The following is a 24577-nucleotide window of genomic DNA, read 5'->3' on the forward strand; positions in this document are numbered from 1 at the left end:
TTCACCCTTTCAGCTCTACCTCCAGGGAGGCTGGAGGGCAGCACAGGGGAGGGTGGGTGTCAGAGCCCTGTGGCCCCCTGGGGACCTGTGTCCAAGCAGGGACCTCCTCTGCAGCTATGGCAGAGTTAGCTTTAGAGTCTTCTCTTCTTCCAGAGCCATGGAACTGCAAACAGTACTTCAAAACCCTGATCCACACAGGGATGCCTGCAGTCTTCCTGTCCTTTTCACCCTCTCTGGGTCAAAGGCTTTGGCCTCAACCCTGATTCTCCCCCTCATCTCCTAGCCCCCTGCAAGATTTGGGCAGGTCTTGCTGAACTAGAGGCCCAGGAGACATCCCATAGATACAGGAGGCTGCATCTGGAGACATCCCATAGATACAGGAGGCTGAGGAAGGAGACATAGGCCTTTCCTTCCTGAGGCCCCAGGAGGGAGACAAGACACAAAGACACAGACAGAACTCTCAGTGAATAGAGCAGAGGCCCTGAGAGCTGGGCAGCCAGAGAGGGCAGGAAGAGTGCAATTAGGCAATCAAGGCAAGCTTCTTGGAGGAAAGGGGCAGGAAAGGGTGGATGTCAGGGGAGATCACCCTACAGGCAGGCTCTGGAATCGGTGCAGAATGGTGAGTTTAAACATCCACAGCGCCCTTAGGCTTCAGTATCTAGTCCAGGGGAGGGGGGTACATGGGAGGGTGTCCCTATGGCCTTGTCACTAGGAAAGCACAATTCCTGACTTATCCACTGAGTGTGGATTCAGCGAGATGAGAGAGGGCGGTTTTTTAGCGATCGGGCGGCCTCCACACTCCCCATTGCTCCTCTGCTCGGGGAAAGGGGGACGGTAGAAATTACCTGCCTCTCCCGCGGCTCCTGTCCACGCTCCCTGCCCCTTCTTCCAGAACCCCATCCACCCCTGCCCCCACTCAACTAGAGTTCCTTCCACAGCAGCCCCTGGTCTGGGCGCTGTCCAGCCCCAGGCTGGGTGGTCGAGTTTTCCTTGGGCTCCGAGCAGAGGGAACCCCCGCGCCCGCCCCAGCCTTGTCCTGGAGCGCCTCTGTCCGAGTAGGTTTTCTCTCCTCTGGCCCCCACGCCTCCACCCTCCACTTCCACGAGACGCCACCTCCACGAAGGAGAAAGGAAAGAAAATACAAAGGCACACATTCCGTTTCTGTGGAATTCGCTCTTTATTTTGGGACCAGGGAAGGACCACACACAGCCCTGCAGCTCAGGGGGCGGGGGCATCCAGACGCGGGACTGCAGTACCCGAACCCTGCCCAGACGCCGCTGTCGGGAGGCGGAATCCGGGTTTCCAGGGTCGGGAGTTAACATGTAAATGAGGTGGGCGTGGTCTGCAGGTCTCCCAGGAGGCCTCGGGTGTCCTCACCACAGGTCTGCGCCTCCGGCCTGCGGGAGCGAAGGGAAAGGAATCCGATCTGGGGAGGCAAGCCTGGGAGACGTCGTAAGTGATGGACCAGGGTGGGGCCAGACCGCGCTCTCGGAGGCAGGATGTTATGTGACTTGATGGGGGCGCTTTTACCGCCACCTGCCGAGGCGGTCCTCGCAGTCTGGGAAGAACGTTTTGGAGAGGCGCGCGACCGGGCGGTCTAGTTTCCCATACCTGAGGGCGGGGCCTGGAAGGGCGCGGTCAGATCTAGCCACGCCCCCGGTGGAGCGGGGCCGCAGGGGGAGAGCCCCAGGGGTCCCGCTCCGCCCACCCCGCGCCTGCGCTCACGGCGGCTGAGTGACCAGGATGAGGTAGTGGCGAGGAGAGGCGTAGCCGCGGCTCAGCTACCCCAGGAAGGCGTCTTCGCCGGGAGCCTCGGGTTTGATGGGGTAGGCGTCGACCAGCGCCCCCAGGTAGACGAGCAGGGCCAAAAGCACCGTGGCCATGAGAGGCCACGACCTGCGAACCGACACCACCTGGGAAGGCGACATTGGGGTGTGGGTCATTCCGAGCCTCGAACCGACACCACCTGGGAAGGCGACATTGGGGTGTGGGTCATTCCGAGCCTCGACCCTCCACGGCGGGAGGCTGCGGCTGCCGTCGGGGCCGTGCTCCGGTGCTCTCCCTGGGGCTGGTAGCGGACCAAGGTTCAGCCACCAGGTTGCCATATGTTCTCCGGCACTGCACCGTCTCCTGCCTCAGTTTCCTAATCTGTCAGAGGGACGTAAGCCCTGCCTGACGTAACCCCACCCCCACCCCCGCTGCTGTCCAGAGAGGTAGATTAAAGAGGGTTGTGCTGGCAACGGGACTCCCGGGCCTCCTTCCCACCTCCAATGGCCCCCTCCAATCCAGTTTCCCACCACCTACCCCCAGCTTCCACCATCCCAGCCTCAGTTTCCCCACAAAACAGCCTGGATTTCCCAGTACCAGACCATGCTTGAGCTCCAGCCACTCACAGCGACAGCTTGTGAAGCAGATGAGCAGGAGGTGGAAGGTGAGGAAAGTTTCAAGGGCTGCACTGGGACAGGTCAAGCTGAGGCCTCCTCTGCTCAGGGCTTTCCTTTCGGGGCTTATATCCCCGCCTGGAAAGGAAAGGGAGTCCCACGGGGAGGGGGAGCCAGCAGGGGGTGCGCCCCTCTTCCTCCTTCCACCCGCACCAGATCCTTGAGCTTACGCTCAGCCACTGTGTGACGTCTCCACCTCATAGGAGCTCAGGGGGCAGCTGCCATGCTCAGATTTGGGGTCCCACTGGATGGGGTACCTAGCCTGAACCCTGTGTTCAGCCCACAGCCCCCCAGGGGCAGGTCCAGCCTCCTGAGGAAGTGAAGTGGTTGGATTAGACTCCTGGGGCAGCCCCTAGGACCAGGAATGAGATTCTGTCTTCCCTAGCCAGTCCATGGTGGGAGTGGGGGGTGGGAGGGTAGACACATTTCTTCCAGCCTGTGGGATCTGTGACCACTCTTTCCAAAACACAACTCTTTTCAGCCTCTGCTCATTAATACCTTGGAGAAGGGCTGAGGAGTGACAGGACCTCTGGGGGAAAGTCTTTCTCCTGGAGGCAGGGGTGGGAGCACCTGACCTTGGGCTCCTGGCCTGCAGTTTATGCTATCCTGGGGGAGAGGCCTCTCTGAACACTCCGTTATGTTCTCTCTCCATTAAAGAGTTGGGAAAAGAGGCAGGAGGAGGCAGAAGCCAGTCCCCCCACCAGAAGCAGCTGAGTCAGCTACCTGTATATCCAGCCTGGCACACAAAGACCCTGGTCCAGCCATGTGTGGCATAGAGCCCTCTCCCCAGGCAATGTCCCCACCCCTATGCAGGTGTCAATCAGGGCACTGGTTTCTTCTGGGCCTGAGTGATGCCAAGCCTTCCCAAGCACATGCCACTGTCCCCAGCCCATGGCAGTCTCCACTGGGCTCTGAAGCCCAGATCCTTTGAAGGAAAGGACTCATGTTTATTAAGCACCTACTGTGCACCGGGTAGTACATAATTTCAGACATCACAAAACAATGAGCTGAGTTTATCTCCATTTTCCAGATGAGGAAATTGAAGCCCTGATGAAGCAGCCAAAGTCACCCATGATTCAAACAGGAAAAGGAGGGTGAGGCAGACCCCAGGAAGAGGACCTCTCAATTGTGAGGGGCAGAAAGGCTCAGCACCTGGAGTAGCCATGTGGTGCCGGAGGCAGGCCTGGGAGCAGGGACCGGAAGCCTAAGTCTGGGGCCCACCACCCACTATGAGAGGCTGAGTAGGGGAAGGGCCTCCAGAATGCCAACCCCCTCAAACCCACCTGCCCAGTAGGAGAGAGGGCTGTGGGAAGGTCTCTCCATAAAGCCCTTCCAGCTTCCTCTCCCTGGCCTGGCCAGACCTCCAGTACTTCCAGATGTCCCATCAACCCATGGGGGCTGAAGGGGCCAACTTGTCCAGGCCGCTGGTTCTGAGCCAGCCCCTCCAGCCCCAGGACAGATGGCTGTGGGTGCTATTTTTAGAGCTCTCCTGAGAGGGAGAGTTCAGGGCTCTCTCAGTCACTCTTTTATGGGTTCAATCACCTGCATTCTCCGCAGATGGCTCCTTATCAGCCAGTCAGGCCCCATGGGACCACACATCCCAGGAAACACCAGGGTGCCCTGCTATTTGAAGGTGGAAGAGGACACCAGGACAAGGGGACATAGATCCTACCTTTGAAGGAAGGAGAAAAATCATTCTTCTTAGGGACCCCTCATCCAGGGGGCAAGGCACGGCCCTGTCCTTCAAGAACTCCAGTCTCAAAGAAAGGACATGGCCGTATCATGGGGGATCCTCAGTCTGAGGCGTTCTCAGAACACAGATACAGAGAGACAAACAGAGAGACAGCTGTTGTCCTGTTTGGAGGGGTGACAGCAGAAATCAAAGAATTCCACTCCTCCATGGAAAGACAAAAGACAGGTGCTCACCCTGGGATGGAGGGGGCAGTGGGAGCTTGTTAGTACATCTGTGATCCCAGGGGTCAGGGCCTACAGAAGGACCCTGCAGGCTAATGGGGGCAAGGACACCAGAGAGTAGGGGCCTGTTTGCTCTTCTGACCCTGCAGCACTAACCATGGGGGGATAGGGAGTTTCTAGTGCACTGATTCCAGGCAGAGAGATGGAGCCTGTGAGATGTCCACAGGGAATCTGACATCCCTGGAACCCCGTCATGTCTTGGGGAATATGGGGTCCAAGGACAGATGGGAAGACAGGAGAGACATTATAGAAGCTAAAGGGTATGGGATGGCCTGAATTTGGGCTACAACCTCTGAAGAAGTCACTTCCTCATTTATAGCCAAAGTAAATGGGCACCCAGATAGTCTCAGTGTGGACCAGGAGCCAGCCTCACACATCCCTCCAAGCCCTCCCTATCCATCATACTCCCACCCTCCAATTTCACTCCCCACTTACAGGGCAAGCCGATTGGTTCATTAATCACTGCCTCCTCATCAGAGAGCTTGTTAACTTGTTGATTAGTGGGGAGTATGTCTCAGCCCTCGGTCAATGGGCTTGGCTACATCCATCCACACACCCACACCCATCATTGATGCATGACTCAGTGGTCATGAGAGATGTCTGGGGGTTGGGGGGCTGACATCTGTGAGGGCAGAAAGTTCAGACACAATTGTTTTTGTAGATGTTTGAGACCAGGGCCTGCCTCCAACTTGTCCTTGAAGGGTAGGGGACAGAATCACTAGGGCTTCCTTGGCCCCATTCTCAGAGCACCGGGCAAGGCCACCCTAAGTCAGGGAGACCATGGACCTGGACCCTAGCCAACCATTCCCCTTGTCCGGTGGGCTCAAGGGTCACTCATCAAGGGGGTGTGGCCTCTGCCATTCATCCTTAGAGGTCTAGAATTTTGCACCCCATCACCCACCTGCCCATACCCACTCCCCACACATAAGCCCTCTCTTTGATCATCGTGCACTGTGCAGCACTGGCCCACTGCCCTTCCGCCTGCAGGCATTTCCTCATGCCCAGGGTCCTGCAGACAGCAGATGGTCATACAGCAAGAGTAATTCGATCCTCATTCAACAAGCATTTATGAAGTCCCTGCTGTGTGCCAGGCACTCATCTAGGGACTGGGATAGGGCAGTGAACAAACAGGCAAAACCCTTGCCCTCATAGAGCTCACATTCTAGTGACAGGAAATAGAAAATAAATCAATAAGCATGGAGGCTGGGCGTGGTGGCTCATGCCTGTAATCCCAGCACTTTGGGAGGCCGAGGCAGGTGGATCACCTGAGGTCAGGAGTTCAAGACCAGCCTGGCCAACATGGTGAAATCTCGTCTCTATTAAAAATACAAAAATTGGCCAAGTGTGGTGGCACATGCCTGTGATCCCAGCTACTTGGGAGGCTGAGGCAGGAGAATTGCTTGAACCTGGGAGGCGGAGGTTGCAGTGAGCTGAGATGGTGCCACTGCACACCAGCCTGGGTGACAAAGTGAGACTCTGTCTCAAACAAATTAAAAATAAATAAATAAATAAATAAGCATGGAATATATCTGATAAGTGCTATAGAGAAAAATCAGAGCTGGGTATAGTGGCTCATGTCTGTAATCCCAGTGCTCTGGTAGACCAAGTTGGGAGGGTCACTTGAGCCCAGGAAGGAAGTGACGAAGCAAACCATGAAGCTACCTTGGGAAGAGTGGGAGGTGGGTTTGGGAAACAGTGATGCCAAGAAGGAAGGGATTTTCACTTTTTGTGGTAGGCATTCTCCTAGAAGCTCTCCCTCTCACCTGAAGCTTCTGCAAACCACAGTAACAGATACCTGTGGCATAGTGAGCACCCAAGGCTCAGGCTTCGCTCTAGAACAGAGGTAGGCAAATTCTTTCTGTAAAGGACCAGATAGTAAATATTTTAGGCTTTGTGCTCCAGACAGTCTCTGTTGACACTGTTAGGCTCAGCCATGGTAGCTTGAAAGCAGCCACTGAATACACCAAAAAAAAAAAAGAATGGATGTAGTAGTGCTTTAGTAAATCTTTACTTACAGACATTAAAGTTTGAATTTCATATAATTTTCATGGAATAAATTTTTTTTTAGTTTTTTTCAACCACTTACAGATTCAACCACTTTAAAAAGCCATTCTTTTTATTATTATTGAGCTCAAGGGATCCTCTGGCCTCAGCCACCTAAAATGCTGAGCTTACAGCCATGAGCCACTGTGCCTGGCATAAAAGGCATTTTTTTTTTTTTTTGAGACAGTCTCACTCTGTCACCCAGGCTGGAGTACAGTGGTGTGATCTCAGCTCACTGCAAGTCCCCCTTCCCGGGTTCAAGGGATTCTCCTGTCTCAACCTCCTAAGTAGCTGGGACTACGGGCGCCCGCCACCATGCCCGGCTACTTTTTGTATTTTTTGTGGAGATGGGGTTTCACCATGTTGGCCAGGCTGGCCTCAAACTCCTGACCTCAAGTGATCTGCCTGCCTTGGCTTCCCAAAGTGCTGGGATTACAGGCGTGAGTCACCACACCCAGCCCCTAAAAGGCATTTTTAACCCACAGGATGTATAAAAACAGGCCCACAGGGCCATAGTTTGCTGACCCCCGGTCTAGAAAAGCAAGAACTCAGCTACCTCTGCTCTGGGTTGAGTTGTCGGTTTACCAAGAGTTGATTGGGTGTGTCCCTAGCCTGTTTATGCCAGGTGTGCTGTCATTGTAATCATATAATTAAATTAAATATTACATAAACTGATGAAATGTGAGTGCATAAAGAATTGTTTCCTTGCAAATGACGTTAAATGCTTTGGAAGTAATACACAAAAAGATTTGCTGACATGTTGAATTAGATGTGAAAGATAAACTATTCAGGGAAAATCCTAAAAATCTAGAACTGTTCTACATCAGATTGCTTCACAACTGTCTTTAAGTTTAAATAAATTGAAAATAATAGGTGATGAATTATAGGATTGTGGGTGTGATTTATGCAAGAAAGTCAAAGAGGGATTTGAGTCAAGATACCCAAAGAAAAACTAGTGCCTGAGTGTGAATTTTGTTTGAAGTCAAAACAAAGTGATCAGGACCTACATGTGTCTGTTTTTAACGATTGCCCACTTGAACTGACGTTTCCAAAAGACTGGTCAATGACTCAGACCTACTTATATCAAAACAAGGGCTTCTCCAGTATTTTATATATTTCCAATATAGTTTGAATGTTTTATGGGGTATTTCGTTTTCTTTCTTTCTTTTTTCTTTTTGAGACAGAGTTTTGCTCTTGCTGCCCAGGCTGGAGTGCAATGGCGCGATCTTGGCTCACCGCAACCTCTGCCTCCAGGGCCCAAATGATTCTCCTGCCTCAGCATCCTGAGTAGCTGGGATTACAGGCATGTGCAAACACGCCCAGCTAATTTTGTATATTTAGTAGAGATGAGGTTTCTCTATGTTGGTCAGGATGGTCTCAAACTCCCAACCTCAGGAGATCTGCCCGCCTTGGCCTCCCAAAGTGCTGGGATTACAGGCGTGAGCCACCGCACCCGGCCAGGGTATTTCTATTTAATGTCTTAAAGAACAACCAAAGAATTTTTAAAAACCAAATATAAACCAAATGCTGGTGTGTGTTGTGAAGCCTTAAATAAAATACTGTGAGGGGCCCTGGGCTCCAGTCCCGGGAAGCTCTGTGCACATCCCCTCCACACCAGTGCCCCTGTTCCCAGTCTGAATCCAAAACTTTTTCTAGGGTCCAACAGTCTCAAGAGGCCTGTGCTGCTGGTGCAGAAGCTCAAGTCCTGAAAGAAGCATGGATTCAGGGAGAAACAGTTCTGACCTGGTTCAGACACGGTCAGCTCCCTGTTTCACCAGGCCCCTGTGGACTTCTGTCTTTGTGGCTCCTGGTATCTGATGTGGTGCTGGCACATGGTGGCTCTTAGGTTATTGAATCGATCAGTCAACAAGTGAACATATTAGTTAAAATATTGGTGCACCTGCCTTAATAGAGACCAAATAACAGTAACTTAAATACTGTAGATATTTATTTCTCTCTCATGTAAGGGTCCAAGCTGGCAGCTGGGGGGTAGGGTGCCTCTGATCTACAAGGAGCCCAAGCACCGTCTGTCTTGTTATTCCAAGATTGTGCACCCATCCACATGGTTTAAGAATGTACATTACCGGGCCTGGCATGGTGGCTCACTCCTGTAATCCCAGCACTTTGGGAGGCTGAGGCGGGTGGATCACGAGGTCAGGAGTTTGAGACCAGCCTGGCCAATATGGTGAAATGCTGTCTCTACTAAAAATACAGAAATTAGCCGAGCGGGGTGAGGCTTGCCTGTAGTCCCAGCTACTCAGGAGGCTGAGGCAGAAGAATCGCTTGAACCCGGGAGGCGGAGTTTGCAGTGAGCTGAGTTCATGCCACTGCTCTCCAGCCTGGGTGACAGAGAGAGACTCTGTCTCAAAAAAAAAAAAAAAAAAAAAGAATGTTCATTACCCCACATTCATATTCCAGGCCACAGAGATGAGAAATAAGGAAGTAGAGGGCAAGCATTTTGCCATTTAAGAGTGTGGTGTGGTGAAGGTCAGGTTCCTGGCCCACATCTGTAATCTCAGCACTTTGGGAGGCTGAGACGGGGGGACCACTTGGGCCCAGGAATTTGAGACCAGTCTGGGCAACCTAGCAAGATCCTGTTTCTACCAAAACAAAAAATAAATTAGCCTGGTATGGTGGTGTGTGCCTGTAGTCACAGCTACTTGGGAGGCTGAGGTGGGAGGATCACCTGAGCCTGGGAGGTCAGGGCTGCAGTGAGTTGGGATTGCCCCACTGCACCCCAGCCTGGGCAACAGAGCAAAACCGCATCTCAGAACAAAACAAAACAGAACAAAGAAGTGGGGGAGGAAGGAGCGTATCAGGAAGAATAGCTAATGGATGCTGGGCTGAATACCTACATGATGGGATGATTTGTGCAGCAGACCACCAAGGCACACATTTCCCTATGTAACAAACCTGCACATCCTGTACATGTACCCCTGAACATAAAAATTGGAAATCAAAGAAAGAAAAAAAAGAGTCCAGGTGCGGTGACTCATGCCTGTAATTCCAGCACTTTGGGAGGCCAAGGTGGGCAGATCATGAGGTCAGGAGTTCGAGACCAGTCTGACCAACATGGTGAAAGCCTGTCTCTACTAAAAATACAAAAATTAGCCGGGCGTGGTGGTGCACACCTGTAATCCCAGCTACTCAGGAGGCTGAGGCAGGAGAATTGCTTGAACCAGGGAGGCGGAGGTTGCAGTGAGCCGAGATTGCACTGCTGTACTGCAGCCTGGGTGACAGAGCGAGACTCCATCTCAAAAGAAGAAAAAAAAGAAAAAAAAGAAGAAGACAAGTTTGTCGAGGAAGCTGCATTGCTTCTTGTGCTCCTATCCCATTGGCCAGAACGTAGTCATGTGGCCAACCATAGCTAGAAGGCACCTGGCCTCTGTTTTGTTCCATTTTCCCCAACCCTCATGTCACCCAGTCTCTGTCTTCTCTGCCTTCAGACTTACCTGTCCCTTACCACAATGAAGGCTGTATGGCTTCACCTCAGCATACAGCCTCCTCCTCCTCAACCCCCTGCCTGGAAGTGGGAGCCTTTTGCCCTACCTCACAAGTCTTTTCCTTTCACTCTTTCCCATCACTCTTAGTGAAAGAGACTGCCAGTTGTTCCCCAGTATCTATTTTCCCCTTCTTCCCTTATAATAGAATTTAGCTGAGCATGCAGCTTCCCAGCTAAAAACTACATTTCCCAATCTCCCTTGCAGCTGAGTGGCTTCTTGTGACTAAGTTCTGGCCAACGGATGTGAGCAAGAGTGTGGTGTGCCACTCCCAAAATGTGCTACTGGAAGGAATGGGGGTACCCTCTCACTCCTCTGTTTTCCAGGTTCCATGACCCTGAATGCAATGCCAAATGGAAATGTAAAAATGAGCCATTTTTGAGCTTTATTGAGGTATCATTAACCAATAAAATTGTATATACTTAAAGTGTACAATATGATGATTTGATATATATACATATTGTTAAATGATTACTACAATCAAATTAACACATCCATCATCTCACATTGTTACCTTTTCTCATGTGAGAACCCTTAAGATCTACTCTCTAAGCAGATTTCAAGTATGCAATACAGTATTATTAAATATAGTCACTCTGCTGTACAAAAAATTGGCCATTCTTGACCATGTGAATGAAGGAATCTTTTAGTCACAGGAGTGCCCTCAGACTGCCAGGACCAATTTGTCTGCATCACTCTGGAAATGCCTGGGACTTCCCCATTCCCCAGGGGCACCTTTAACCAATGACTGATGAATGCGGGGGTATACACACTTCAGTTTGCCTCTGATTTGTGTGACTTGAGATGTGGCCAACAGGTGTTCCCTGGAAAGTGTGATGGGCATTTTTTGGGTGGCACACAGCTGCTGAAACAGCCATCACAATAGCAGGCGAGGGCAAGGGCACCAATGCCCTTATTCAAGTCTAAAGGGCCTGGAGAAGTTCTTGTCCCCTGAGCTCTCAGCACTGACCTGCCAGGACTCCCTTACGGTACTGAACCCACACTGGGGATAAACCACTAAGAGCAGGATCAAAATTAAGCAGCACAGAGACAAGAAAAGTGGGGGAGAGAGATCCAGATAAAAGGGGGAGAGAGGAACAGAGCCAGAAAAAGCTCAAACCAAAGCCACTGTCATTTTCACACTTCATGAAAACAATAAAAGGAAGAGATCTGTGAAGTTAGAAAAACTCTCTGATGAAGCCTCCTTCTGAAAATTCAGGAAAATTTATTTCACGTAAAAATCAGCACAGTAAAAGTATTAAGATCAAATCCCATACAAAACTATTATTAGAAATATAGCCCTGGCCAGGTGCAGTGTGGCTCATGCCTGTAATCTCAGCACTTTGGGAGGCCGAGGCAGGTGGACCGCTTGAGCCCAGGAGTTCAAAACTAGCCTGGGCAACATAGAAAGACCCTATTTCTACCAAAAATACACACACACACACAAAAATTCTGACATGGATGGTCAAAATAGAAAAAAAAATACAAAAAATAGCTGAATGTGATGGCACGCACCTGTAGTCCCACTACTCAGAAGGCTGTGGTGGGAGGATTGCTTGAGTGGAGGAGATCAAGGTTGCAGTGAGCTGTGAATGTGCCTCTGCACTCCAGCCTGGCAACAGAGAGAAACCCTGTCTCTACAAAGAAAGTTATATTACCATCACTTTTCTTTCTGTATTTTCTTTTTTGGGTGTGTGTGAGGGGACAGGGACATCCTGAGTAGCCGGGACTACAGGTGCAAACCACCACATCCAGCTAATTTTAATATTGTTTTATTTATTTATTTTTGTTTTCTAAAAATCATTATTATACTTTAAGTTCTAGGGTACATGTGCACAACGTGCAGGTTTGTTACATAGGTATACATGTGCCATGTTTGTTTGCTGCCCCCATCAACTCATTATTGGTCTATTCAGAGATTCAATTTTTTCCTGGTTTAGTCTTGGGAGGGTGTATGTGTCCAGAAATTTATCCATTTCTTCTAGATTTTCTAGTTTATTTGTGTAGAGGTGTTTATAGTATTCTCTGATGGTAGTTTGTATTTCTGTGGGATCTGTGGTGACATCCCCTTTATCATTTTTTATTGTGTCTATTGGAGTCTTCTCTCTTTTCTTCTTTATTAGTCTTGCTAGCAGTCTATGTATTTTGTTGATCTTTTCAAAAAACCAGCTCCTGGATTCGTTGATTTTTTTGAAGGGTTTTTTGTGTCTCTGTCTCCTTCAGTTCTGCTCTGATCTTAGTTATTTCTTGCCTTCTGCTAGCTTTTGAATTTGTTTGCTCTTGCTTCTCTAGTTCTTTTAACTGTGATGTTAGGATGTCGATTTTAGATCTTTCCTGCTTTCTCTTGTGAGCATTTAGTGCTATAAATTTCCCTCTACACACTGCTTTAAATGTGTCCCAGAGATTCTGGTATGTTGTGTCTTTGTTCTCATTGGTTTCAAAGAACATTTTTATTTCTGCCTTCATTTCGTTATTTATCCAGTAGTCATTCAGGAGCAGGTTGTTCGGTTTCCATGTAGTTGTGCGGTTTTGAGTGAGTTTCTTAATCCTGAGTTCTAATTTGATTGCACTGTGGTCTGAGAGACATTTGTTGTGATTTCTGTTCTTTTACATTTGCTGAGGAGAGTAAAACTTCCAATTATGTGGCCAGTTTTAGAATAAGTGCAATGTGGTGGTGAGAAGAATGTATATTCTGTTGATTAGGTGTGGAGAGTTCTGTAGATGTCTATTAGGTCTGCTTGATCCAGAGCTGAGTTCAAGTCCTGGATATTCTTGTTAATTTTCTGTCTCGTTGATCTGTCTAATATTAACAGTGGGATGTTAAAGTTTCCATTATTGTGTGGGAGTCTAAGTCTCTTTGTAGGTCTCTAAGGACTTGCTTTATGAATCTGAGTGCTTCTGTATTGGGTGCATATATATTTAGGATAGTTAGCTCTTCTTGTTGAATTGATCCCTTTACCATTATGTAATGGCCTTCTTTCTCTCTTTTGATCTTTGTTGGTTTAAAGTCTGTTTTATCAGAGACCAGGATTGCAACCCCTGCTTTTTTTTTCTTTCCATTTGCTTGGTAGATCTTCCTCCATCCCTTTATTTTGAGCCTATGTGTGTCTTTGCACGTGAGATGGGTCTCCTGAATACAGCACACTGATGGGTCTTTACTCTTTATCCAATTTGCCAGTCTGTGTCTTTTAATTGGGGCATTTAGCCCATTTACATTTAAGGTTAATATTGCTGTGTGTGAATTTGATTCTGTCATTATGATGCTAGCTGGTTATTTCGCCCATTAATTGATGCAGTTTCTTCATAGCGTTGATGGTCTTTACAATTTGGCATGTTTTTGCAGTGGCTGATACTGACTGTACCTTTCCATACTTAGTGCTTCCTTCAGGAGCTCTTATAAGGCAGGCCTGGTGGTGACAGTATCTCTCAGCATTTGCTTGTCTGTAAAGGATTTTATTTCTCCTTCACTTATGAAGCTTAGTTGGGCTGGATATGAAATTCTCGGTTGAAAATTCTTTTCTTTAAGAATGTTGAATATTGGCCCCCACTCTCTTCTGGCTTGTAGGGTTTCTGCCAAGAGATCCCCTGATAGCCTGATTGGCTTCCCTTTGTGGGTAGCCGGACCTTTCTGTCTGGCTGCCCTTAACATTTTTTCCTTCATTTCAATGTTGGTGAATCTGACAATTCTGTGTCTTGGGGTTGCTCTTCTCAAGGAGTATCTTTGTGGTGGTCTCTGTATTTCCTGAATTTGAATGTTGGCCTGCCTTGCTAGGTTGGGGAAGTTCTCCTGGATAATATCCTCAAGGGTGTTTTCTAATTTGGTTCCATTCTCCCCATCACTTTCAGGTATGCCAATCAAATGTAGATTTGGTCTTTTCACATTGTCCCATATTTCTTGGAGGCTTTGTTTGTTTCTTTTCCCTCTTTTTTCTCTAATCTTGTCTTCTCACTTTATTTCATTAATTTGATCTTCAATCACTGATATCCTTTCTTCTGTTTGATTGAATTGGCTATTGAAGCTTGTGTATGCTTCACGAAGTTCTCGTACTGTGGTTTTCAGCTCCATCAGGTCATTTAAGCTCTTCTCTACACTGGTTATTCTAGTTAGCCCTTCGTCTAACCTTTTTTCAAGGTTTTTACTTCCTTGCAATGGGTTAGAACATGCTCCTTTAGCTCAGAGAAGTTTGTTATTACCGACCTTCTGAAGCCTACTTCTGTTCATCAAACAGAATGAGTTCATCAAACTCATTCTTCGTCCAGTTTGGTCCCTTGCTGGCGAGGAGTTGTGTTCCTTTGGAGGAGAAGAGGTGTTCTGGTGTTTGGAATTTTCAGCCTTTCTGCTCTTGTTTCTCCCCATCTTTGTGGTTTTATCTACCTTTGGTCTTTGATGTTGGTGACCTATGGATGGGGTTTTGGTGTGGATGTCTTTTTTGTTGATGTTGATGCTATTCCTTTCTGTTTGTTAGTTTCCCTTCTAACAGACAGGCCCCTCAGCTGCAGATCTGCTGGAGTTTGTTGGAGGTCCACTCCAGACCCTGTTTGCCTGGGTATCACCAGCGGAGGCTGCAGAATAGCACATATTGCTGCCTGATCCTTCCTCTGGAAGCTTTGTCCCAGAGGGGCACCCACCTGTATGGGGTGTCTGTCAGCACCTACTGGGAAATGTCTCCCAGTCAGGCTACATGGGGGTCAGGGACCCACTTGAGGAGGCAGTCTGTCCATTATTGGAGCTCAAATGCCATGCTGGGAGAACCACTGCTTTCTTCAGAGCTGTCAGGCAGGGATGTTTAAGTCTGCAGAAGCTGTCTGCTGCCTTTTGTTCAGATATGCCCTGCCCCCATATGTGGAATCTAGACAGGCATTAGGCCTTGTTGAGTGGCAGCAGGCTCTGCTCTGTTTGAGCTTCCCTGCTCCTTTGTTTACACTGTGAGCATGGAACCACCTACTTAAGCCTTAGCAAAGGTGAATGCCCCTCCCCCTGCCAAGCTTCAGCATCCCAGTTGATCTCAGACTGCTGCGCTAGCAGCGAACAAGGCTCCGTGGGTGTGGGACCTGCCAAGTCAGGCACGGTAGGGAATCTCCTGGTCTGCTGGTTGCAAAGACTGTGGGAAAAGTGCAGTATTTGGGCAGAAGCATACCATTCCTCCAGGTACAGTCACTCATGGCTTCCCTTGGCTAGAAAAGGGAAATCCCCCAACCCCTTGTACTTCCCAGGTGAGGCGATGCCCTACCCTGCTTCGGCTTGCCTTCCATGTGCTGCACCCACTCTCCAACCAGTCCCAATGAGATGAATCAGGTACCTCAGTTTGAAATGCAGAAATCACCCGTCTTCTGCATCAATCTTACTGGGAGCTGTTCCAATCCGGCAATCTTGGAAGGGACCTTATTTTATTTTTTGAGACAGAGTCTCACTTTGTTGCCCAGGCTAGAGTGCAGTAGGGTGATCTTGCCTCACTGCAACCTCTGCCTCCCAGGATCAAGCGATTCTCCTGCCTCAGCCTCCTGAGTAGCTGGAATTACAGGTACCCGCCACTGCGTCCAGCTAATTTTTTTTTATTTTTAGTAGAGATGGGGTTTTGCCATGTTGGCCAGGCTTGTCTTCAACTCTGACCTCAGGCGATCCGCCTGCCTTGGCATCCCAAAGTGCTGGGATTACAGGCGTGAGCCACCGCATCCAGACAATATTGTTTTATTCTTTTATTTCTGCAGAGATAGAGTCTCACTATGTTGCCCAGGCTGGTCTCAAGTTCTTGGGCTCAAGCAATCCTCTCCCCTCTACTTCTTAAAGTGGTAGGATTAAGGTGTGAGCCCCCATGCCCAGCCTCATCAGACTTTTTGACAGCAATACTCTACACAAGAAGGAAATGGAATAGTATATTTGAGATGCTCAAGGAAAGAAAACGTGAACCAAAGATTTTTATACCTAGCTCTACTGATCTTCAAATGCATAACCAAACTTTATCAGCATGCAAGATCTCAGGGAATATTATGGCCATGAGCCCTTCCTGAGGAATCTACTAGAGAATAAACCTCCGACAACCAAAATGACTAGAAAGACATTGTCATAAGGACTGGTGATGAGCATGAAGTTTAGTTTCATAGAACTAATACTAAATGAGGATTAAAAGGAAGATAGTGTATTATGTAATGGTTATATACTCTAACAATATATATAGTAAAACCAGAGAAAAGTGGGCAGGGGGAGCAAGGGGGTAGCATATGCAAAAAAAAAAAAAAAAAAAGAAAAAAAAAAAACAACTGTTTTCAGTAATAACTGGTGGTGGCAGTCAGTATTGTTTTTCTGAGACTTCTGCATAATATAGATCAAACAAATGCATATTCTAAAATAAATGAGATATTTAATGCTTTCATCTCCTGTGTCCTTGAGAACCAGAATTTACAATGTGGAAGAAAGGGGTTACAGATGTAATACAGAAGAGGTTAAATAAACACCCATCAGTCCTGAATTTGATTTGGAAACCTCTGTTTACTGAAAAGGCCTAGAAACAATGTTGAAACCAATGGCAATGAACATCCATAGCATCTAGACTGGTCTTTTTTTCCTTTCCTTTTCTCTTTTTTTTTTCCAGCTTTATTCAGGAATAATGGACAAATAAAAATTCCATATATTCAGCTGGGTGCAGTGGCTAACACCTGTAATCCCAGTACTTTGGGAGGCTGAGGTGTGCAGATCGCTTGAGGTCAGGAGTTTGAGACCAGCCTGGCCATCACGGTGAGACTCAATCTCTATAAAAATACAAAAAATTAGCCAGGCATGATGGTGCACGCCTGTAGACCCAGCTACTCGGGAGGCTGAGGCAGGAGAAGCACTTGAACCTGGAGGTGGAGGTTGCAATGAGCCAAGATTGTGCCACCACACTCTAGCCTGGGCAACAGAGCGAGACTCTGTCTCAAAAAAAATTGTATATATTCAAGAGGGTTGAATATTTATTATTTAATTATTATTAATTTATTATTAAATTTATTATTTAATATACATATATTAAATAATGTATACATTATTTAATGTAATGATTAATGATTATGTAATGATTACCACAATCAAATGAACACATCCTTCACCACAAAGTTACCATTTATTTGTGTGTATGTGTGTGGTGAGGACACTTCCGATCTGCTCTCTTAGCAAATTTCAAGTAAACAGTACAATAGTATTAACTCTAATCACCACACTTTACCAGAATTCCCATGCTTTACCATGATTCCCAGAATCTATTCATCTTGTAACTGAAAGTTTGTACTCTTTGACAAACATCTTCCCATCTCCCCGTCCTCATCCAGCCCCTGACAACCACTGTTCCTCTCTTTGCTTCTGAGTTTGTGAGTTTTTTAGATTCCACATATAAGTGAGATCAAATTGTATTTGTCTTTCTGTGTCTGGCTTATTTTAATTAGCATTAAAACGCAACATGTTCATCAATATTGTCACAAATGGCAGGATTTCCTTCTTTTTTTTTTTTTTAATAGCTCAATGAACTGGGATTTCTTGGAGAAGTGGTAGAGCCAAGCTCTGGAACTGGAAATACGCAAGGTGAGGCTGGAACACGTTGTCAAATCAGAAAACAAGGAGGCTTCGGGCATGTGGGCATGTCCAAAGGACTAAAGAACCAACCTGAATAAGCTCCCTCTGGCCAAAGATGGACTTAATGAGCATCATCATGGTAATAATTGCAATGGATTAGGGCCAGGTGCAGTGGCTCATGCCTGTAATCCTAGAACTCTGGAGGCAAGGCGGAAGGATCACTTGAGCCCAGGAGTTTGAGACCAGCCTGGGCAAAATAGTGAGACCTCATCTCTACAAAAACCTTAACAATTTAGCTGGCTTGGGCCGGCTGTGGTGGCTCACGTCTGTAATCACAGCGCTTCGGGAGGCCGAAGCAGGTGGATCACCTGAGGTCAGGAGTTGGAGACCAGCCTGGCCAACATGGTGAAATCCCGTTTTTACTAAAAATACAAAAATCAGCTGGGCATGGTGGCGGATGCCTATAATCCCAGCTACTCGGGAGGCTGAGGCAGGAGAATCGCATGAACCTGGGAGGTGGAGTTTGCAGTGAGCCGAGATCATGCCACTGCACTCCAGCCTGGGTGCAACAAGAGTGAAACTCTGTCTCGGAAAAAAAAAAAAAAAAAAAAAAAAGAACTGGCTTGATGTGCATTCCTGCTCCCAGCTACTCAGGAGGCTGAGGTGGGAGGATGGCTTGAGCTTGAGAGGTTGAGGCTTCAGTGAGCCATGATCGCAGCACTGTACTCCAGCCTGGGCAAGAGAGCAGGATTTTGACCCAATAATAATAATAATAATAATAATAATAATAATAATAATAATAAAATGTAATGGGTTGAAACCTGTCAAACACATTTAAATGCTTGAGTTCATTTTAATATTTTTCATTATCTTGAAAACTGGATAAACAAACAGAAGGAATCAAGCATTTATCTTGACTGTCCTATATGAACTGGATAGCCAGACAGTAGATGAGGGCAAGTTATTCTTTATAAACTTATTCCATCAATCAATAAAGATAAAGGATAGAATTAGAAAATCATCACCATTTATCACCACTGGCCCTCCCCAGCATATTAATGGATCTACTCATTGAGTATCAATATCTGTTGTCATCAAAAGAAAGAGATGGCTGGGCATGGTGGCTCACTCCTGTAATCCCAGCACTTTGGGAGGCAGAGGTGGGAGGATCACTTGAGGCCATGAGTTTGAGACCAGCCTGGGCAACACAGCAAGATCCCCATCTCTACAAAAAAATAAAAATAAATAAAAAATAAAAAGAGAGCCAGGCATGGTGGCTCGCACCTGTAATCCCAGCACTTTGGGAGGCTGAGGCGGGCAGATTTCTTGAGTCCAGAAGTTTAAGACCAGCCTGGCCAACATGGCAAAATCTCATCTCCACTAAAAATACAAAAAAATTAGCTGGGCATTGTGGGGCACACTTGCAATCCCAACTACTCAGGAGGCTGAGGTGGGAGGATCGATTGAACCCAGAAAGCAGAGGTTGCAGTGAGCTGAGATCGCACCACTGCACTCCAGCCTGGGCAACAGAATGAGACTCCATCTCCAAAAATAAATAAATAAATAAATTAAAAGAGAGGCAGCCAGACATTATGAGTCTCCTGGTTAACACACCAGCACCTATAGTTTTGCCAAACGGATCGACCCTGAATTTGATCATGCCTCTGGATCCAGCTGCCAATTTGCGGAAATAGAGGACAGAGGAACTTACTGAACTGCTTCATGAGTATGCAGTCATCCAAATCTGGACTGTGGGAAACTTGACAGGTCAAACAGCCCAGATTCTTCTACAGATAAGTTGTAAGAAAAAGAAAGGGATAGAAGAGGAAACTTCAGATTAGAAGAAATCTTATACCCAATGATGTTGAGGTGAGAAGAAGAGGAGTAGGAGGACTGGGAGGAGGTGGAGGACAAGAAGGATAAGGAAGAAGAACCACCTTAAAATGAATCAGATTTTTGGCCAGGCATGGTGGCTCATGCCTGTAATTCCAGCATTTTGGAAGACTGAGGTGGGCAGATCGCTTGAGGTCAGGAGTTCAAGAGCAACCTGGCCAACATGGTGAAACCCCATCTCTACTAAAAATACAAAGATTAGCCGGGCATGGTGATGTGCACCTGTAATCCCAGCTACTCGGGAGGCTGAGGCAGGAGAATCACTTGAATGCAGGAGGTGGAGGTTGCAGTGAGCCGAGATTGTGCCACTGCACTCCAGCCTGGGCGACAGAGTGAGGCTCCGTCTCAAAAAAAAAAAAGTATCGGAATTTTTAAAATAAGCAAGACTAAACTATAGTGTATAGAAATGCACATGGGAGATACAACCATAAAGAAACAAGGAGTGATTATTGAAAGTGTCAGGTTAGTAACAGTCACTTTTGGAGTGGGGCCGGGGTGGGGCTGTGATTGGGATGATGCACACAGAGGGACTTCTGGGTGGGGAGGGCCTGGCAAAGTTCTATTTCTTGACCAGGGGTTTGGGGTGTTCATCTTGTAACTCATCAAGCTTGTGGTAAGGGACAGGTAAGTCTGGAGGCAGAGAAGACAGAGACTGGGTGACATGAGGGTTGGGGAAAATGGAGCAAAACAGAGATCAAGTGCCTTCTAGCTAGGGATGGCCACATGACTATGTTCTGGCCAATGGGATAGGAGCACAAGAAGCAATGCAGCTTCCTCATCATACTTTTCTTTTTTTTTCCTTTTTTTTTTTTTTTTTTTTTTGAGACAGAGTCTTGCTCTGTTGCCCAGGCTGGACTGCAATGGGGTGATCTCAGCTCCCTGCAACCTCCACCTCCTGGGTTCAAGTGATTCTCCCACCTCAGCATCCTGAGTAGCTGGGATTACAGGTGCCTGCCACCACGCCCAGTTAATTTTTGTATTTTTAGTAAAGACGAGGTTTCACCATGTTGGCCGGGCTAGTCTCGAACTCCTGACCTCAGGTGATCCACCCACCTCGGCCTCCCAAAATGTGGATTACAGGCATGAGCCATTGTGCCCTACCTGTTTTACCTGGTTTTCGATATCAGTGTTTTGTTTTACAATAAAAATGGAGGTTTTTGTTGTTTTGTTTTTATTGTATATATTTAAAGTATACAACATGATATCTTGATATACATATACATACAGAAATGACTACTAGGGTCAGGCAAATTAACATATCCATCACCTCACATAGTTCCGTGCGTGTGTGTATCTAAAAGAGCACCTAAAATGCTCTCTTATCAAATTTCCAGCATGCAATACAACATTACTAACTGTAGTCCTCTGTACATTGAGATGTCTAAACTTACTTGCATGGATGAACCTAGGAGGCATTATGCTAAGTGAAATAAGCCAGACACAGAGAGAAAAACACTGCATGATCTCATTTATACAGTGATTTTTTTTTAAGCTAAATATAAAGAAACAGAGTGTAAAACAGTGGTTACCAGGGGCAGGGCATGGCGGGGAAGAATGAGGAGATAGAGGTCAACAGTACCATAAAAAGTTTTAAACAAAAGTATCCATCAAGAAACAAAAAACAACCAAGAAACAACTAAAATAATTCTTTCTCTTTCTAGCCATTGTAACTACAAAACACAAAGTGATTTTTTACTGGCTTTTCCTGTTTCTTCCCTTTGACATTGGTGCTCCCCAAGATGAGATCTTTGGCTCTCTTTTCTTGTTTCTTCTTGTTTCTCTTTTTCACCATGGAGTTGTCATCCACCCCCAAGATTTTAACCACCCCTGAAATCTGTGTCGTTGCTCCTCTGCTGAGTTCCTGATCCACACTGTCCACTGTTTCTAGACATATCCCCATGGATATCTCTCAGTCAGCTTAAAGTTAATGCAGCCTAATAGCAAAAATAATAAATCAAGGTTTCTCAAGTGCCTACACTGTGCCAAGTACTATTCCAGGTACGTCTCACATATTATCTTAGTCTTCACCACACATAATGTGCCATCATTAGCCCAGTTTTACAGATATCAAACTGACACACAGAAAGGTCAAGTAGTAGCTCACCCTTATCTTAGCTTGTTTTCTGAATTCCCATATCTTCAGGGATCTCCAGCTCCATGAATGGTATCTCCATCTCTTCAGGTGACTGAGTTGGAAATCTTGGCTTCACTCCACCAATGACCTGAGTCATTCTTAGAAAGTCTGAAGAAGGAGCATGCAGCTCTGAGGGTGGCAGCAGGTCCAGGAATTGGAATGTGACCACAGGGGAATTCTTCATAAAGGGCTGAACTTTACTGGATGAGTTTCCCCTGGAATACCAGGAAGTCATATGAAATCACAGTTTAGGAAGTGCATTCAACAGTATATGGCAGACATCATTTCGTGTTAATAAATATATCCAGCCCTGAACCCCAACACTCCCAATTCTCCTTATCTGCCCTGTTTATTCCCTAGGACTTACCACTTTCTAGCACTCTATGTAATTGATTTATTTGTATGTTTATTGTCTGTCTACTAGAATGGGGGCTCCATGAGGGCAGAGGTTTTTGTCTGTTTCTTCACTGATGTATCCCCAGTGCCTAGAATAATGTGTGATACATGGTGGGGGTTCAAGTAATACTTGCTGAATGAATGGATCCACATCCTCACTTTCAATGGCTGCATGGCTTACACACAGGCGCATATATAAGCATGTATACACACATACACACACATGCACATGTCTTGAAGACAGAAGTGTATTCCTATCCCACCACAGCCCAGATCTTCATCAAAGAAGAAAGCAGTTCCCTAAACACTATGCACTCTTCCTTCATACACCATGCAGGTTAAAGGGAGTGAGATACCAGGCCCTGTCCACAACACATAAGCCCCATACCTCACCCCACAGAACTGTTGTGTTCAGCTCCCTCTAAGGCTGCAGAACTAGCGGCTCAGACCACAAACTCTGGGGCTAGGATGACTGGGTTGGCCACTGACTAGCTGTGTGATCTTGGGAAAATTACTTATCCTCTAGGAACCTCAGTTTTGTCATCTGTCAAATATAAGAAATACCTACTTCATATAATTGTGACAGTTTAAAAAGCTATTAGGTTCCAGATGAGATGGAGTAAGCACCCTCCAGCCTGTCTCTTCCACTGAATGCTGCTGTGAAACATGGACAGACATGCACAGGGCAGCTCTCTGAGAAGTGTGAAACTAAAAACAGCGGGGAAACGAGGGAAGAAAGCCAGAAGTCAGCGTTCCACTGAGCTGAAGCAGGTTTCTCATTTTCTCTCTGATATTCCCCAGCCTGGATACAAGACAGCCCCAAATCCAGAATGGGCACTGGGGCGACGAGAAAGATCAACAGGGCCGGGCGCAGTGGCTCATGCCTGTAATCCCAACACTTTGGGAGGCTGAGGCAGGTGGATCACCTGAGGTCAGAAGTTCAAGACCAGCCTGGCCAACATGGCGAAACCCTATCTCTACTAAAAATACAAAAATTAGCCAGGTGTGGTGGCGGGCGCCTGTAGTCCCAGCTAAGTGGGAGAGTGAGGTAGGAGAGTCACTTGAACCCAGGAGGCGGAGGTTGCATTGAGCCGAGATTGTGCCACTGCACTCCAGCCTGAGCGACATGGTGAGACTCCATCTCAAAAAATAAAAAAAAGAAAGAAAGATCAACAGGGGAAGTGCTGGCTCTGCCTCGAGGAGTGGAAAGGGAAGGTCTAGCACTGAGACAGAAGAGGAACTCAATTTTTCTTTTCTTCATTCTCCCGTGCTCCAGCCCCTAGACAATTCCATGAGAGTAACAGTGGTGATGGTAGCATCAGTGGCTGCAGGGTCCACAGACACCCAAAACTTTGAGGAACGGAAATCTTTCCCCTTCTGATTAAGAGTTGTGGGCCAGGGGCAGTGGATCATGCCTGTAATCCCAGTACTGTGGGAGGCCAAGGTGGATCACTTGTGGCCAGGAGCATGAGACCAGCCTGGACAACAGACTGAGACTGTATATATGTATGTGTGTGTGTGTGTGTGTGTGTGTGTGTGTGTGTGTGTGTGTATGTATGTATATACATTCATACAGACACATACGTGTTTGCGTGTTTATTTTTCAAAAGAGTTGTAGTCCCAAGAAGGAGAACCCCCATAGCTTTCTTTTCTCTGTGTCCTCCTGCCGCCTGGCCCTGAACACGGACACAATCATAGGAAGTCTGCAGTAGAGCAGGATAACTAAAGAAGAAATGGCCGGGCGCAGTGGCTTATGCCTGTAATCCCGGCACTTTGGGAGGCTGAGGTGGGCAGATTACGAGGTCAGGAGTTCGAGACCAGCCTGGCCAACATGGCGAAACCCTATCTCTACTAAAAACACAAAAAATTAGCTGGGCGTGGTGGCGAGTGCCTGTAATCCCAGCTACTCGGGAGGCTGAGGCAGGAAAATCGCTTGAACCTGGGAGGCAGAGGTTGCAGGGAGCCGAGATTGCACCATTGCACTCTAGCCTGGGTGACAGTGCGCGCCTCTGTCTCAAAAAAAAAAAAAAAAAAAAAAAAGAAGAAATGACACTGATTTTACACAATCTCTTCCAGAAAATAGAACAAGAGAAAATACTCCCCAGTTCATTTTATGAGGCCAACATTACCCTGAGACCAAAACTAAACAAAGGTATTTTAAGGAAAAAAACTACAGATCAATATCTCTCATGAACACAGATGTAAAAATCTTCAACAAAATATTAGCTGGCCAGGCGCAGTGGCTCATGCCTGTAATCCCAGCACTTTGGGAGGCTGAGGTGAGTGGATCACTTGGGGTCAGGAGTTTGAGACCGCCCAGGCAGGAGTACAGCGGTGTGATCATGGCTCACAGTAACTTCAAACTCCTGGGCTTAAGCAATTCCCCTACCTCAGCCTCCTGAGTAGCTGAAACTACAGGCACTACCATGCCCAGCTAATTTTTAAAAAAATTTTTTTAGAGACAGGGTCTTACTACGTTGCTCAGGCTGGTCTTGAACTCCTGGCTTCAAGTAATACCTCTTGCCTTAGCCTCTCAAAGTGTTGGGATTACAGGTCTGAGTGGCCCAGTCGGGCCTAAGAGTATTATTTTTCAAATTGTGAGTTAATTTTGAATTTTTGTCACATAGTTTTTCTCTATCAATCAATATCATCA

General features: G+C 47.0%; 1 protein-coding gene and 1 long non-coding RNA gene across 2 annotated transcripts in view; one reads left to right on the plus strand and one right to left on the minus strand.

Annotated features, from left to right (window-relative positions):
* The first annotated feature begins 1339 nt into the window (after positions 1-1339).
* LOC129394528 (uncharacterized) lies at positions 1340-19663 on the plus strand. The gene is made up of 3 exons (XR_008621814.2): positions 1340-1452; positions 16549-16691; positions 17447-19663. It is a non-coding gene; the product is annotated as an uncharacterized LOC129394528 (long non-coding RNA).
* Positions 19664-21032: 1369 nt separating this feature from the next.
* Positions 21033-24577, minus strand: part of NLK (nemo like kinase) — a 159448-nt gene continuing 155903 nt past the window's right edge. The window contains exon 12 of the transcript XR_008621813.2: positions 21033-21743. The gene's annotated coding sequence lies outside the window, so the exon portion shown is untranslated. The remainder of the gene's footprint in view (positions 21744-24577) is intronic.

Source organism: Pan paniscus, chromosome 19 (assembly GCF_029289425.2).
Source record: "Pan paniscus chromosome 19, NHGRI_mPanPan1-v2.0_pri, whole genome shotgun sequence".
In the NCBI taxonomy this organism is placed as follows: domain Eukaryota; kingdom Metazoa; phylum Chordata; class Mammalia; order Primates; family Hominidae; genus Pan; species Pan paniscus.